The sequence below is a fragment of the Mandrillus leucophaeus genome, unplaced genomic scaffold (genome assembly GCF_000951045.1).
Source record: "Mandrillus leucophaeus isolate KB7577 unplaced genomic scaffold, Mleu.le_1.0 Scaffold294, whole genome shotgun sequence".
Lineage (NCBI taxonomy): Eukaryota > Metazoa > Chordata > Mammalia > Primates > Cercopithecidae > Mandrillus > Mandrillus leucophaeus.
Window position 1 is genome coordinate 4,800,434 of NW_012103076.1, and position 15,772 is coordinate 4,816,205.

General features: G+C 43.4%; 1 protein-coding gene across 1 annotated transcript in view; it reads right to left on the reverse strand.

Annotated features, from left to right (window-relative positions):
- FHOD3 (formin homology 2 domain containing 3) overlaps window positions 1-15,772 on the reverse strand; it is a 237,779-nt gene that overhangs the window by 136,877 nt on the left and 85,130 nt on the right. The gene's annotated exons all lie outside the window — the stretch shown is intronic.

Here is a 15,772-nt window from a genome sequence, read left to right on the forward strand (position 1 = left end):
ATCTTGCCATCTCGGCTCACTGCAGCCTCTGCCTCCTGAGTTCAAGCGATGCTTGTGCCTCATGAGTAGATGGGACTACAGGCATATGCCACCGTGGCTGGATAATTTTTGTATTTTTAGTAGAGATGAGTTTTTACCATGTTTGCCAGGCTGGTCTCAAACTCCTCACCTCAAGTGATCCACCCACTTCAGCCTCCCAAAGCCCTGGGATTACAGGCATGAGCCACCATGCCTGGACTAGCTATCCTTCTGCGCTTGGCATAGTACACCCTCATACACCACCCCCCACCAGCCTCAGTCTTCTTTTCCTCCATCTGCTCCCACAGCCACCAAACTATACCTACAACCTCCATCATGAGGCCACCTTCCCTCAGCTTGATCAGGAGTTTGCAGGTGTTATTACTTCTGGTCCACACAGAACACCCTCCACCTTGCCAACCCATCGGCCTCTCCTCTTTAAAACAAAACACTGAGCCCCTCCCTCCAAAATTCCTTGATTCCATTGACTCTCCCAGGTAGAGTTGGAGACGTTCTGGAGCCAGATTGCCTGGGTCTGGTCTTCAGCTTCAGCACTTTTGAGCACTGTGACCTTGGACCCCACTTTACTCATCCCTACATGGGGGAGCAACAGTACCTATCTCCTAGGAGGAATGCATTTAATATGTAAAAGCACTTTGTCTTTTTGATCCATCTCTTTTTCCAATGGCTGTCTCACAGATATTTAAAGATAGCTATCTGAACCTACATCCCAAGCTGTCTTCTCTTTGGGTTCAACATCCTCAGATCCCACAAGAAATTTTCATATGATGTGTGTGTTGTAGCTCTGCTATCACAAGTGGCAGGGCAGAACCAAGGGTGGACAGCACAATGACCCACTTGGAGGGCCTACATCCAGGATGCCCTGTGACCAGAGCACTGGCTTTGCCTATAATGCAAAGGGATGGAGAAGGAAATACCCTCTCTTGGGGCACAGGACTTTCGAGGCTTGATTTTATTTAGTTCCAGTCTATGATAAAATCAGTCAAATGAAATGATTTTTATGCTAATAATATTTAAGACTGAATAACTAATTCTGACAACTTTGCTTTTTCTCAAGCTAGATTTTCTTATAAAGGATAACTTAATTGTGTTCATATTGTGCTAAGGAATTGTGGGTGTGTGGCCTTTGGCTTTCCAATACCTCCACAGGTCTTTTGCTTGTGATTGATAAGGAGTTACTCCAGGGCACAGGCCTGTTCCAAATCCATTAGGTATTTTCCTTTTCACCGCAAACAGTCCCAGATTTGAGGTCACCTTTTCAAGTTGGAAAAGCAACCCAGAGGCCTGTAGCCTGACCAGTTCTTCGGGGCCTAGTTTCCAATAAAGCCAATTTAATGTCTTGGATTTGAGTCTCAGGCTAGTGGGTCATGTTTCTCAGGCTTCCAAACACCAAAAGGAAAATGAATGTTGCTGAGCTCTTTCAGAAACACAATACAAACATTCAAAAGAATGTTAAAGTATGTTCTAAGACCAAAGCAATCAGAATGAGGAAAAGTTGAGCAATACACTGGGAGCAGACATTTACAATATATCTAATAGACAAACTCAAATCAAGAATATATGAAAATATATTTTAAACTTCAAAAGCACAACTATAAAATGAATGAAATACATGAACACAGCCAACAAACTTGTATGAAGAGGTATTTTATCCTGATTATCAATCAGGGCACTATAAATTAAGGCCACAATGAGATACCATTTTCTATCTACTTGGGAAAATTAGAAGTCTAATGATACCAAAAGATGAAAAGAATGCAAGTCAACTCACTCATATATTGTTGATACGAGGATATCTAGGTATAATGTGGCAAAATAATTAACACTATCTTGTAAAATTAAAAATATCATGACCTAAAAGTGGCATTGCTATAGCCTAGGGCAGTGATTCTGAACCAGGGTTATTCTGTCCCCACCCCCAGGGGACATTTGTCAATATCTGGAGACATTTTTAGTTGTCACAACAGGAGTGGAGGGCAGGGAGTACTATTGCCATCTAGTGGGCTGACACAAGTATGCTGTAAAACATCCCACAATGCACAGAATAGCCCCCATGACAAAGAATTATTCAGTTCAAAACGTCAACAGTGCTGAGGTTGAGAAACCTTCCCTAGGGATACTGAAGCACCAGTGTACTAGGATGAGAGTCCAAGAATGTTCTCAGCAGCACTATCTGCAATTGTCAAAAGCTGGGGAAATGACCCAAATGCCCACCAAAGGGCAAAAATATATAAAGATTGTGGTAAATTCCAGGCAGTGAAAATCCATATTGCCAGCTTCACATGACAATATGGATGACCACCAGAAACATAACGCTGAGTGACCAAAACAAGTCCAAGAAAGAACACACATTTACAACGAAGTGCAGAAAATGAGAATTATATAATGTGTCATATGTGTGTAATAATACTTAAAAAATACAACCATTGAAGTAGAGGGAAAAAAGTAAAAAAAAATACTGAAAAAAAAAACCCCACAATAAAACCCCATAAGACAGTGATAAACACATATTTAAGTGTTGATTACCCAGGCCTAGGGATGGAAGAGTGGGAAGCACAGACATGGAACTTAAAAGTAACACCTTGCTTTTTAAGTTAAGTCATAGTCTCCTTGATGTTCTATTATATTCATAAATATTATATAAAATAAACCAGAAGATAGTCATGCACAGACCAGTGATGACAATGTGTCATGAACCAAGGATTATAATTAACCCAACTCTGTACAATTAGGATTTTTAAAATCTGTAATGAAACAGTTTTTTTAAACTTTTATTTTAGGTTCAGGGACACATGTGTATGAGTGTTATATAGGTAAACTACATCCCAAGGGTTATACAGATTTCTTCACCCAGGTACTAAGCCTAGTATCCAATAGTTATTTTTTTTCTCTTCCTCTCGCTCCTCCCATCCTTTGCCCTCAGGTAGGTCCCAGTATATGTTGTTCCCCTCTATGTGTCCATGTGTCCTCATCATTTAGCTCCCATTTATAAGTGAGAAGATGCAGTATTTGGTTTTCTGTTCCTGCATTAGTTTACTAAAAAGGCAGCGTAATTATGGGGCAAGGGCTTTATCACCTTCTATTTAACTTTTTTTTTTTTTTTTTGAGACTGAGTTTTGCTATGTTACTCAGGCTGGAGTGTAGTGGTGCGATCTTGGTTCACAGTGACCTCCACCCCACCGTACCCCCGGGTTGAAGCGATTCTCCTGCCTCAGCCTCAGTAGCTGGGATAACAGGCATGCACCACCACACTCGGGTAATTTTTGTAATTTTAGTAGAGACAGGGTTTTACCATGTTGGCCAGGCTAGTCTCGAACTCCTGACCTCAAGTGATCCACTCGCCTCAGCCTCCCACAGTGCTGGGATTACAGACACATAAGCCACTGCGCCCGGCTTAACAAACTTTATTGAGCACTTATGTGCAAAGATGCTGGGGTGCAGTAGCTAAACGAAGTCCCCACCCTTGGATTACAGACCAGTGAGGGAAGAGACACTAAACAACTCACTGTAGCAGGAAGTATTCAACCCATGGGGCCCAAGTTACTCGAAAAGATCCTACCATGCTGTTGAAGCAAAACTTGGCTGTTTAAAGCCAAAGAGGACCTGAGTAAGGGACAAGATGGAATTCTGCACATGACATTCCCTTGTGAAACATGTCTACTGACCTAGGATCAAGTCTAATTTGCCTCACTAATCTCTAATCCCTTATCACCTCTCCAACTTCATCTTCCATTCTCCCTTTGTGAACCTCCCACCCCAGTCATACAGTCTACTGATATGTCAAGCTTCCACTGAACACCAAGGGCATTTCATTCTTGGAGTCCTTGCAAGAGCCATTCTTCCTGAGTAGAGTTACTTTTCCTGCTCTGTTTCTCCAGGAGACCCTGCCCAGAGCCCTGGCTCCGAGGGACATCCAATAAGTATTTGCTGCCTGCTGCAGTTCCATGGCCCTGAGGACCTGCACAGCATTCAGCACAGAGGCTCTTGCTATGGATGATCCCAGGGCAAGACTGACAATTACTTGCAGATGACCTCAGAGATCTCCCCATGTTGCAGAGATGAAGGATGGGGTCTAGAGAGGGCAAGATCAAACAAGTTGCCAGTAAGAACTCTGATCTCCTAACGTCCAGGCCAGACTCCTTTATGCCATGCCAGGCTACCCCATGAAACTAAAGCAGAATCTAAACTGTTTTCATCATTGCACGGTTCCTTCTAAGCAACAGTCTCCTGAACTGTGCCTGTCAATCCTTCTTTCACACAGCACAGAGAAAAATAACACCTTGTACTGGACAAGGCTGTGTACGGCTCCCAGAAGATCAGCCCAGAGCCCAGTCACCCCAGACTTGCCTAGCTGTCCTGAAAGCCTGGAGGAGCAGTGTCTTATGACCCATTTGTGGCAACTAGTCAAAAAGCTGTCTTAAGGTTTAGATAAAATGCAGACATTTAAACTGTCCCATTTAGTTCCATAAAATGCATAGGGCACATAAGATATTCAGAGAAATATTTTGCTACATTTTTGGTAAAGAACGTGGCCCTCTGGTCTTGGTCTGCAGCCTTCTGTGTTACTGAATCCTTAAATTGCAGTTTGATCTTGGCCTCACAGTGACTCACACTTTGCTAACTTTAAGGCTGTTTCTAAGTCACTAAGGGCCCAAGGTAACATTTGAAAACTTCTAATTAGCAATCGTACTCAGTTAAGACAAATACCTGGCCAGCTTGAATCAGTGATTTCACTTAAAAGTAGAGTTTTGTTAGCCATCAAGTTTTTAAAAAAGTTTCTGCAAAAGATTTTTACCAGCCAAGAGAATGAAAAGACATCTAACAGAGCCCAGCTGTTGCTCCGATGTTTCCATGGTGAGAACCCAAAGTTAGACAGGAAAGTATTTATTGTCCCTGTAGCATGCAAAGTTTAGGAGGAGTATAAAGTATAGCTCATGGATCCCAAATATACCCAAGAAGCTGGACTATGGGCTAGTACCTTAATACATAAGCCATTATTTTGCTATTTTGTTTTAGAATCAAATAAATATTAAAGGGTCAAGCATATTATTTCTGCTGAAACATGAAGTAGTTTAACATAATGGAATTCAAGTCTGCAGAGTACAAACATCAACAGAAAAAAAAAATTAGTAACTGGGGTTACAGATTTATTCAGGTGTAAAACAAATGGATCTAGTGATAACTACAGACTATGAGGCTTCTCAGCAGTTTCTGTGTATACCTTGATTTTGTGTTTAAAAAAAAACAAAAACTTTATTCTAAACCACAGATATTCATTGCTTTAAATGTCCCTCAGAAGTTGCCAGAGCAGAAGTTGACAGAAAAACTAGGATGAAGGTAGGCTGCATTTTTCTAAGAACTTTGGAAAGAGCAGGAAGTAAGCATAGTCCCTCCTGAGATTTCAGGAAGGCAGCCTTCAGAGGCAAAACAACAGCCCTGCTCAGGGTCTGGTTTGAATCTGTCCTGAGACCTTGGTGGGTCCAGGTCTTATTTCACTCTTAAAATGAAGGGAAATACACTGGAATGGAAGACTCCAGTTCTGGCTGCTATGACTAAACTGTGTGGACATGAGACATGTTTTGTCACTTCCAGAAGTTGTACAATGACTAATCTCATGTGTGTTTTTCACATAAGGAAAGAGACCACCCTCCTAAACCAGGACAAGCTCAAGGCTGTCGAGGGTGACCTTGGGAGGTCCAGCAATGGGGGCGACTGACACTCTCTCTAATGCATGCCTCAACGCTTCATGCCTCTCCACACCACTGGCAACCTCCAGCCTAGAGATTCGCATCCTTAAGGCATATTCTTTTAAAATGTGAATGGTCAGGCCCTCCTTTCAGAAACTGCATTCAACTGTTCTGGGGTAGAACCTGAACATGGGTTATTTTAGATGCCTGGCAGGGTTGAGACTACCCTGGCCTAAGTTATCAATGTTTCTCACAGTAGCTTGGCATGAACAGCCACGACCCATGTCCCTGCTGCCACCCTTCCTCGCCTCCAATCCTATCCCCACCAGGCCGGCAGGCAGGCAGACAGGCAGCTTTTCAGATGGGCACAACTGAGCCTCACATGCTGACTAATAACTGGACTCTGTGCTGTGGTTTCCCAGGCCCTGCAGGACCTGGTCTGCTCACCGTGCAACCTCATCTCCACCCTGTGCCACCTGTCTCCAGCCACACACTACAGCCTCACCTCCCCAGGTGCCTGTTAGATACCCAGCTATACCAAGCCCTCTTCTCCCTTTGCCACTGTACATGGCACGCCCTTGGCCTGGGGAGCTCTTCTCTGACTCTTCTCATCCTTTGGGACTCAACCTAAATGCATGAGGAGGTTTTCTGGATCAGCCCCCTCACACTTTTCTCTTTTCTAAAGAGTTTTTGTTATTTTAATGAATATTTACTTACAGGAATTCATACTCCCTTTGAGAAAGGAAGTATGCTTATATGACTACTGATAACAGTTAAGTCCCCTTTGACCAGAAATAACCACTGTTATACATTTGGTGGGTAAACTTCTAGATTAAAAAAAAAACCATATTATTCTACAATCTTTTTACACAGCAAATGAGTTGACAACTGTGTTAGCACTTCTGGTATTGGTATTATGCATTTCTTCTACCTGCTGGTGGCATCTACCACATAAATCATCCAAAAGTAGTAGACGTTTTACTGACCTAGCTAGTTCCCAATTGTTCACCACGCTGCACCACAGGGACGCAGTAACGCCTCTTCCTGTCCACATCCTTGTGCACTTCTGGAAGGCCTCCTCAAGGATATATTCTTATATTCCTGTAACCCTCTGCCACATGGCCCTGTTGGCTCGCTTCAAAAGCCCTCTTCCAAAGCTACTCGTATTTACTTGCTATAATATTTGCACTCTGTCTTATGAAACTGTATGTTTTGTAAGGTTCACGTTCACCACTGTATTCTCAGATCCAAGAACATGGGAGGCACAAGGAAATAGAAGTTGGGGTCTGGTGTGGTGGCTCACACCTGTAATCCTAGCACTTTGGGAGGCTGAGGCAAGAGGGTCACATGAGGTCAAGAGTTAAAGACCAGCCTGGACAACGTGGTAAAATCCCATCTCTACTAAAAATACAAAAATTAGCTGGATGTGCTCACTTGAACCCAGGAGGCAGAGGTTGCAGTGAGCTGAGATTGTGCCACTGCACTCCAGCCTGGGTTACAGGGGAAGACTGTCTCAAAAAAAAAAAAAAAAACCCCAAAACAAACAAAAACAAAAAAGAAATAGGAGTTAGATGAATACATGAATATGATTTTGTTCCTTTAGTCCCAGAAGACAGTATTTCTGTCTCAACAAAATCAGTAACTATAATATCAAAGGTCATAAGATGTCACTACTGACTAAGGAGTCTTTTAAGGTAAGGCTACTCTGAAATAACACACCTCGTATTGGGGGCTTCTCTTCTGGAGAGCTGGTGGCCTGCTCGTTTACTTATAGACATGAGCTATCGTGGATGTGGACCCAAGTCCATAAATGCAAAGAAAAACAAAGGTACAGTTCAAGGTACTTCATAGTTGTTTTTTCCTGATTTCATGATCAAAATTATTTGACCCTCCATTTGGAAGGCAGTTTTGCAAAGCTTGTTACGGATACAAAAATATACAGAAAAAGAAAAAATAGCTTCTGAAGTCTGGTAATTCCGTATGTATTTCATACCGGAAGGCCTGCACACATGCATGCAGTCGTGACATGCCTGACCCCACCATCCCTGCTCCATCCAAGGATCCCTGGGAGACAAATACCTGCACCCCACAAGCCCTGACCGGCCACTTCCTTATGAGGGCTCATCTCTAGTCAGTTTTTAATCTCATGTTTATAAAACCAGAACCACATGGCTGGGGGAAAAAAAAAAACAAAACCTCAGGAATGAAATTATTTCTCTGGGGCCATGTGGATACTGCAATTGAGTACTCGTGAAGTGTGATATAATAGTCTCTGGATTCCTCACTGAGCTATCATGTCTTCGGGAAGTATGCTCTCTCGGGACAATCAAAGGCATTTCGGCTACAGAGAATCATCCCAAATGTGCCCAGGCTTTCTTGAGTTCTGCAGGGCACTTCCATTTTTTCTTTGCTTTTTGTTTCGCTTTTTTGTTTCTTGAGACACTCACTCTGTCACCCAGGCTGGAGTGCAGTGCTGCAATCTTGGCTCACTGTGACCTCTGCCTCCCAGGATCAAGCAATCCTCCCACCTCAGCCTCCCAGGTATCTGGGACTACAGGTGCGCACCATCATGCCTGGCTAATTTTTGTTTCTGTTTTTGTTTTGTAGAGAGATGATGTTTTGCCATGTTGCCCATGCTGGTCTTGAACTCCTAGGCTCAAGTGGTTCACCTGCCTTGACCTCCCGAAGTGTTAAGATTACAGGCGTGACCCACCATGCCCAGCCTCTGCAGGGCACTTTCTGAGGGCCAGGAACTGGCTTCCCTATCCTTTGTCTTTCTCTGCCTCCCAAGGATCTCTCTGGGGAAGGCAGGCTTTCCTTGGGATGGCTGTAGTCACTCACTTATTCTATTTACTTAACAACCTCTGTGCCAGGTGTACTTATGCTAAGCAGTTCATATGGTTCCCTCCTTCAGTACTCACAGGAACCTCTGAGGTAGGGACTATGAATATCCCCATCCACAGATGAGGAGCTGAGGCACAGGGAGGTTCAGAAATTTGCCAGGATCACAGCTAGTAAGCCAGAATTGAACCTAGGAAGTCCAGCTCCAGTGTTCATGCTTCTAACCACTCTACTGTGCTACCTCTGTCTATGATAAATGCTTTGTGGCTGGAAAAAAAAATGCCTCTTCTCTTTAAGGACTGGAAGAAGTCATTAATCCTTCCACCTTTAGATTACTTCCTGAACACCATCAGCTCGTCTGACGATATTCATGTGCACAGGATGTCCACTAGTTCTCATCTCTTGTCCTGTCACTCTCCCTGCCCATCTCACCAAAGCCCCATTCCCACTAGGAAACTGATGAAACCATGATATAGGGGAACCACGAGACATATTTGGATCATGATTACAGCCTGTGTTAATTCCAATTAGTCTCTGAAACATAAAAATTACCTCATTTAGAAACAATAAATATTTTTTCAGCATGAATGTGATGCTTCTGTCATCACCATCAGCCCACTAAGTACAAGCTGGGGACAAGCACGTTCTTCTCCAGGTCTCTCTAACTGGGCCTTCTTCAATTTCCAAAGCCTATTCCCAGAAGATTCTCTTGCAAAATGATTCACACCAGCATCACCTCTGCCCAGATGGACTTTCTGGCTGTCAAATTTGGCCTCTTCAACCTACATGTTCAGGGTTTCATTTCCCTATTTGTTCAACCTTCATCAATGAAGAGTTACCACCAGGCTGCCTCCACAGGCTCTTATCAAGCAAAAATAATCTCATTTCTCTTTCCATGGCTGGATTTGATCAACCCAGCTTAGTACTCCTTAGATAGCCTCTGCTCCATCTCCAAAGGGATCCTGGGAGTTGCAGAGGGCTATGTAGAGAGAGATGCTTATTCTCTAGCTGGATGATGCACACCAATGCCTGTGTGGACTGCCAGCAAAAATCAAGCCTTAGAAAGTGCTGTGAACATTCAAAACACAGATGAGAAGGTGCATATTACAGGAGATGTGGGGTTTGGACAGGTCAAAGGGAAGCTTGGCACTAAAAGAAAATTCCCAAAGCAAGTAAAACATTCAACTAGAAACTTGAACATTTCTGTCTGAGGTATGTTCACCTCCATTCCCAAAGTAAATAGCTTGTTTCTTCCAGAGCCCTCATACCACCTAAGTTCACTCTAGCCTGAGAATCAGTCACACTTGATGATAACTGAGTCAAGGTTCATTGACTTGAAATGTGGGTGATGGTCTCAGTTTCTTCATTTCATGAGATGAAAGTTCTGTACATTCTCTTGCAGGTTTTCCCTACCACTTCTCTGCTCACACAGTTTATTTTTCCTGGGTTAGGGCCTCTCAACCAGAGCTTCAACCATCCTACAGGTACTGGAGTTTCAGAAGTGCCTATCCAACTGACTACGGGAATTTCCACCTGCCTGACCCATAGATACATCCCAGAGCTTACTTACTGGCCTGGGTTACTGATTGCCGGAGAATCACCTCAAGCCTCTTTGTCTTTGTCACCATGGAATCTAGTCACTGTCCTACAAACCACAGCCTCCTGCATTCTCATCATTTCCCTGTATTTTCCCTTCTCTCTGCCCCTGCTTCAGTCAGGCCCCCTCCACTCCTTCCTGACCAGCAAAAGCCCTGCACCAATCTCCTTGTGCAGCCTGCTCTCCCCCAGTGAGCTCCCCACACTGTGCCCAGAATGCTCCTGCAGAAACACTACACTGATTTTCACTTAATCATTTGAAATTCATCAGCAGCTCCACTTGGCCTTAAGGATAAAATTTTGCCAATTTCTTCAGAACCTAGAAAGATCCTCAGATTCAATTCAGGAAAGTTCAAACCCACAAGAAATTTGCAATCTGGTCACAGTGAATATTTGAGAAACCAATCCTTCCCCAGATATTGGGAGCATTGCAAAGTAACTTCTTCCTCATGCCCCAGTGCCTCTGCCTTTATTCAGTACAGTTTTTCCCATTTCCAAGCCCACTCTCCCAGCCTTCCCAGACCTCTTCTCTCCAGGCCACCCTTTGCTATTGAACACTCGGCATGAATCTCTTGGACACTGCTGAATCACTGGCTGTATTCCAATCATACTTTTGTCAGGAGGTCACCACCCTTGTCAGTGAATCCCATTTATAGCAAGTCACTTACCATCAGATAAATCTTCCCAAGTAGCTACTTGCCACTCATGGTACCAGTGGTTGCTAATCTGGTTGTTGTGAAATCCTCTAGCATGTTTATGCGGGTGCACAAAATATTTTCTCCAATTCATGTCCATATTCATTTAACAATTATCTTCTTTAACAGAGTAATATCCGTGAATGCTCCAGGGCATGGATTGATGATAATAACAGCACTGGGCAAAGCACATATTTGTGTTAACCCTCCCACCACCGTATTAAGGAGTACAGGCACCATCATCCTGAGTTTACACACAACCACGCCTATGCCCTCCCCCACCTCACCTGCTGCCCCTTCACTGCACACGGCCAGCCTTCCTCCAGGAGCCAGGGCTGAGCAGGTCACCTGAGCTGCAGATTTTGTAGATTAACGTTGTATAACACCTCATCTCATAGTATGTCTTTTGTTTGCAAATAGATTGCTCATTGCCAACTGCTTCCAAGAAAGAGATAGGGCTGCTCTACTATTCTGCTATTCTACTGTAGACCCAGGATGAATTCTCTAATCCTGGCAATGAAGTTTTGTGGACAAAGCATTGGAAACTGTGCTGCCCTAAAACTTAGGCATGTAAACACGCCTCCTTCCTGTCAAAACATGGGAAGATGAGCTCACCCCCCAGCACAATTCCATAATTAGGCTCCCCGATTTGCCCACTACTTCCTGTGGTTGGTGGAGAGATGCCAAAACTCTTCTTCACTCCTGCAGGAAAACAGACAACAACACCCCTCCAATCGCCTCCCTCCAGCTCTCACCCCAGAGGCATAGCCCCAAGGCTTGGCTACCCGCATCCTACCACCTGCTAGGCCACTAATTGGTATGCATCAGCTATGAGCCCTCAAAAAGTGAGCATGGCTTAGGTCTCTGCTCCTCCACAGCCTCCGGATAATTGATAGTTAACTGTGGCTCCCTTTTAAGTATGAGTTCCGTTCTCTACATCTTCCCTTACTCCATCGCCAAGGTAGTGGTTACTCATGACTAACTGGAAAGCCTAGTTCCAGTGTTGCAGCTGTTGCTCTGTACATTTTCAGAAGTCCCCTCTATAAAATGTCTTCAGTGCCCATTCACGAGAAAAGCAAATCAGTAAGTATGATTTCGGGATCAAAATCAAACAGTGACTAAAAAACAATACAGCTCGCTAACATTACCAAGTTCCAATAAAACAATTGCCAAGTGATTTTTCGCTTTCTCAACAAATCTAACTCGTCCTCAAAAGATAAAACATTCTCATTACTGAACACATTCTATAGACTCAGAGAGTAGTTTCAGGTATGTTAGGTTTTGAGTGCAGGCTATGGAACCTGACTGCCTGGGTCCCAACCCAGCAGAGAGAGCCTCTGTAATCTGAGGACAAGCTCCTTAATCTGTGTCTCGGTTTCCTCACCTGTAAAATGGGGACCATACTCCTACCTTGTTCATGGTATTTACAACACATGTAAAATTGTTTAGTCCAATAGCCAGCACAAACTTAATCCTCCATAAATGCTGATGTTAGAGTAGGTAGTTAGGCAGATATGACTAGGGAAGGAGAGTGTCCCCCGACTCCAGGAATGTCAGGTGACCATCAAGTGATGATCTGGCAGTTGTTAAACTGTCTCTTTAAAATAATAATTGGTCACAGCTGGTGCCAGGGAAAGGCAGTCTCCTAAGAGACAGAAAGTCAGTGATCAGCAGCTTCCTGTTAAGATCTCAGGAGTTGGGTGATTGGGCTCAAGCACATGCACTAAGAGGCAAAATGGCAGAGTTTAACTGGTATATGACCTTCCTCTAGGACCTCTAGGAACACTGGAAAATAAGGGGAAAACGCCTCAAGTGAGCATGCACACAGTTTCAGTAAACACAGTGTACATGCAGCCCCTCCCAAGTGCCAGCAGGGCACTGCGCATGCAGACAGCCCACCCCAAGGGCAGAATCAGGGGAGAAGAGACACAAACCCTGGAACCACGTCAATGTATAAAACCCCAAGTCAAAGGCCAAAGAGTGCACCTGGATCTCTTAAGGCGCCTGCTTGGCCCTCTTCCAAGTGTATTTTACTTTCCTTTGTTCCTGTTCTAAAACTTTTTAATAAACTCTCACTCCTGCTCAAAAACGTGTCTTGGTCTCTCACTCTGTCTTTTGCCCCTCAGACAAATTCTTTCTTTCGAGGAGGCAAAAATTGAGTTGATGCAGACCGGTACAGATTCGCCACTGCTAACATTGGCTCCATCCTTACCTCTTCCATTGCTTACCTCCTAGGCACTGAAGGAAGAATAGCATAGCATTTTCCCAGGACAATGCAGAGGCTACAGTTAAAAAGAGGACACACATTGCTGAGCAAGCATGATGCCTAAAAGCCACATGGGACAGGACTCACAAACTGGACACCATAACAAATATATTTAGTGCAGATGATGAGAGGTACCAGAAATTCAGCTAAAAGACATTTGAGAGACAGAAAAAATGGTCAAAATATTAATTCTAAAATGCATAAAGAATACTTATACTCTACTTTTGAATCTGAAGGAAAGACTGGTTGTAGGTCAATTAAAATAGGCAAACCAGGAGACAAATGAGCAAAGAATATTTACAGGCAACACTAAGAAAATGAAATGTTAATAGCTAATGAAGCAATTAAAGTTGTACAGCCTCAGTAGTAACAAAAAATGCAAATTACAATGCTGAGGCACATTTCACTTTTCAGTACTATAAAAATTCTGAAAATCTCCTAACATTAAGTGATAGTGTGGGAAAATGGCGAGTCATATGCTGATGGATAGTAAACCCCATACAGCCTTTGTGGAGAGCAGTAAGGCAATATCAATATTTAAAATGTAAATGTCCATAGTCTAGAATTCTACTTCTAAGAATCTAAGAATGCTAATGCTAACATATATACACAAACATGTGTATGTGCACCAGTGTGTATGTTCATTACAGCAAGTTTGGTATGAGGGAAAAAATGGAACCAAGCCACAGCAAAATGAATGACAGCATCATGGTATTATGGTATATCTATATATTGGAACATTAGGCAATAATTTTTTAATGTACCATTAAGCAATAATTTTTAATGTACTGACATGAAAAATATAGATCCAATAATATATACTGAATGCAATTAGTGCATTTACTAATTGCTTGCTAATTGCCAAGTACTCAGCATATATTTATTTCCACAGAATAACAGAAATAAGGGTTATTTAGGAGAATGGTGAGGACATGGACTCTGGAGCTAGACCGCCTGAACTCTAGAACCCACTCCACCATATATTAGCTGTGGGACCTTGGGCACGGTACTTCAACTCCCCGTGCCTCAGCTTCCCCTCCTGTCACACAGCAATAACAGTACTTATATCGTGATGTAAGAGCAAAAATGGAGTTTATACACTTGAAGTGCTTAATGTAATGCCTGGCAAATGATTAAGTGCTCCATAAAGGCTACCTGTTGTTGTAGCTGTTATTGTCATATTCATCTTTGCACTATATGGTATAACTCTCTTCATTTTACATCACATAGGTGGCATCACATCTTTAAATCCTATCATTTTTATTTAAAAATATAAAGAGGCCGGGCGTGGTGGCTCACGCCTGCAATCCTAGCACTTCGGGAGGCTGAGGTGGGCGGGTCACGAGGTCAAGAGATGGAGACCATTCTGGCTAACACGGTGAAATCCCGTGTCTACTAAAAATACAAAAAATTAGCCGGGCATGGTGGCGGGTGCCTGTAGTCCCAGCTACTCAGGAGGCTGAGGCTGAGGCAGGAGAATGGCGTGAACTCGGGAGGTGGAGCTGGCAGGGAGCCGAGATCGTGCCACTGCCCTCTAACCTGGACCTGGATGATGGAGCAAGACTCCACCTCAAAATAAATAAATAAATAAATAAATACATTAAAAATAAATAAATAAATAAATAAAAACATAAAGAGTTGCTATTTATTCAGTGACTACTATGAGCCAATGGCCATATATAAATTGACACACAGCTATTTTGGGAGAGCCGGGTTCTGAACTTGCCCTCCCATGCTTCAATACCTCCATCCTATGCCCAAGACCACAGCAATTCTAAACACCCCTCTGGTGAGGATTTGTGAAGACTGAGTGCTCCCCACTTCTTAGGAGCAGTGGTGTGCTCTCTGCCAGGTGCGGGCTGAGCTTCCAGTGCTGGTCTCTGCACCTTGCCCCACACCAAACCCCCGCCAGACTTCTCCCTGCAGCTCAAGTGGGCTCTCCACTGCCGCATCAGTACTCCTGGCCTGCAGCCCACCTGAGCATGGTCTCTCCTGCTCCTGGAACCAGCTGAGGCCAGGCCACATCTTCTCTCTGCTGCTCAAGGGTCAGACTGCTGTGCTCCCGACTACAAGGTCAAGGCTTGGTCACAACTCCTGACTCCCACAAGACCCATTTATATATCCTTATCACTTTGCATTTATTAGAATGAGGACTTCTGTGCAACATACATTAGTCAATTTTTCTGTAACCCTAGTTTAACTTACATAGAAAAAAATTAGCAATTCTTATATATAACTTTTTCCTTCTTGACCATCAGTTGAAAATATTGGCAGCCAAGAGGAGAGTTGCCCACCACTGCTTCTCACTGCTGATTCCTCGGCTCCACTTGAACATTTCTAGTGAGACCGTGCTGGGTTCCTCGTCCTCTGAACAGGTTTGTGAAGCCTGACTGTAGACTGTCACACCTCTCTTATATAATCATTGTTCTCTCTTGCCAAGTTGTTTTATGCTGGTGTCACATTCCATTATGTCAATTTTTTGGAGTGATGGATGTGAGTGAAACCAATTAGAATTGGATATGTTGGCATTTCAGTTACTGAGAGTAACATGAGATTCAGTCAAGCTTTGGTCCCCTAAAAGTGTTCAAGCATATTTCCTGAGAATTTGAAATGCAAAACTTTGCTAAATGGACTTAAAATCAAAAAAA